Genomic DNA, 2,475 nt, shown 5'->3' with positions numbered 1-2,475 from the left:
GTGATCGTGGCCTGAACATGCAGGAGGGTGAAAGGAGGGCAAGGAATAGAGTGAATTGGAACGATGTGGTATACCGGGGTTGACGTGCTGTCAGTGGATTGAATCAAGGCATGTGAAGCGTCTGGGGTAAACCATGGAAAGCTGTGTAGGTATGTATATTTGCGTGTGTGGACGTATGTATATACATGTGTATGGGGTTGGGTTGGGCCATTTCTTTCGTCTGTTTCCTTGCGCTACCTCGCAAACGCGGGAGACAGCGGCAAAAAAAAAAAAAAAAATATATATATATATATATATATATATATATATATATATATATATATATATATATATATATAGAAAAGAAGAGTGAATGTTGGGGTGAAGAGGGTGGTGAGAGTAAGTGAGCTTGGGAAGGAGACTTGTGTGAGGAAGTACCAGGAGAGACTGAGTACAGAATGGAAAAAGGTGAGAACAATGGAAGTAAGGGGAGTGGGGGAGGAATAGGATGTATTTAGGGAATCAGTGATGGATTGCGCAAAAGATGCTTGTGGCATGAGAAGAGTGGGAGGTGGGTTGATTAGAAAGGGTAGTGAGTGGTGGGATGAAGAAGTAAGATTATTAGTGAAAGAGAAGAGAGAGGCATTTGGACGATTTTTGCAGGGAAAAAATGCAATTGAGTGGGAGATGTATAAAAGAAAGAGACAGGAGGTCAAGAGAAAGGTGCAAGAGGTGAAAAAAAGGGCAAATGAGAGTTGGGGTGAGAGAGTATCATTAAATTTTAGGGAGAATAAAAAGATGTTCTGGAAGGAGGTAAATAAAGTGCGTAAAACAAGGGAGCAAATGGGAACTTCAGTGAAGGGCGCAAATGGGGAGGTGATAACAAGTAGTGGTGATGTGAGAAGGAGATGGAGTGAGTATTTTGAAGGTTTGTTGAATGTGTTTGATGATAGAGTGGCAGATATAGGGTGTTTTGGTCGAGGTGGTGTGCAAAGTGAGAGGGTTAGGGAAGATGATTTGGTAAACAGAGAAGAGGTAGTAAAAGCTTTGCGGAAGATGAAAGCCGGCAAGGCAGCAGGTTTGGATGGTATTGCAGTGGAATTTATTACAAAAGGGGGTGACTGTATTGTTGACTGGTTGGTAAGGTTATTTAATGTATGTATGACTCATGGTGAGGTGCCTGAGGATTGGCGGAATGCTTGCATAGTGCCATTGTACAAAGGCAAAGGGGATAAGAGTGAGTGCTCAAATTACAGAGGTATAAGTTTGTTGAGTATTCCTGGTAAATTATATGGGAGGATATTGATTGAGAGGGTGAAGGCATGTACAGAGCATCAGATTGGGGAAGAGCAGTGTGGTTTCAGAAGTGGTAGAGGATGTGTGGATCAGGTGTTTGCTTTGAAGAATGTATGTGAGAAATACTTAGAAAAGCAAATGGATTTGTATGTAGCATTTATGGATCTGGAGAAGGCATATGATAGAGTTGATAGAGATGCTCTGTGGAAGGTATTAAGAATATATGGTGTGGGAGGCAAGTTGTTAGAAGCAGTGAAAAGTTTTTATCAAGGATGTAAGGCATGTGTACGTGTAGGAAGAGAGGAAAGTGATTGGTTCTCAGTGAATGTAGGTTTGCGGCAGGGGTGTGTGATGTCTCCATGGTTGTTTAATTTGTTTATGGATGGGGTTGTTAGGGAGGTGAATGCAAGAGTTTTGGAAAGAGGGGCAAGTATGAAGTCTGTTGGGGATGAGAGAGCTTGGGAAGTGAGTCAGTTGTTGTTCGCTGATGATTTGGTCTCCCTCTTCTCCTCGTTCCCTCCACCTCCGACACATATATCCTCTTGGTCAATCTTTCCTCACTCATTCTCTCCATGTGCCCAAACCATTTCAAAACACCCTTTTCTGCTCTCTCAACCACGCTCTCCTTATTTCCACACATCTCTCTTACCCTTACGTTACTTACTCGATCAAACCACCTCACACCACACATTGTCCTCAAACATCTCATTTCCAGCACATCCATCCTCCTGCGCACAACTCCATCCATAGCCCATGCCTCGCAACCATACAACATTGTTGGAACCACTATTCCCTCAAACATACCCATTTTTGCTTTCCGAGATACTGTTCTCGACTTCCACACATTCTTCAAGGCTCCCAGAATTTTCGCCCCCTCCCCCACCCCATGATCCACTTCCGCTTCCATGGTTCCATCCGCCGCCAGATCCACTCCCAGATATCTAAAACACTTATTCACATTTACTCTTAACTTTCTTCTTTCACACACTTTACCAAACTCAGTCACCAGCTTCTGCAGTTTCTCACATGAATCATATATATATATATATTTCTTTCTTTCTTTCAAACTATTCGCCATTTCCCGCATTAGCGAGGTAGCGTTAAGAACAGAGTACTGGACTGGGCCTTTGAGGGAATACCCTCACCTGGCCCAATTCTCTGTTCCTTCTTTTGGAAAATTAAAAAAAAAAAAACGAGAGG

The sequence above is a fragment of the Panulirus ornatus genome, chromosome 43, assembly GCF_036320965.1.
Source record: "Panulirus ornatus isolate Po-2019 chromosome 43, ASM3632096v1, whole genome shotgun sequence".
NCBI lineage: Eukaryota > Metazoa > Arthropoda > Malacostraca > Decapoda > Palinuridae > Panulirus > Panulirus ornatus.
This window is presented reverse-complemented; position numbering follows the sequence as displayed.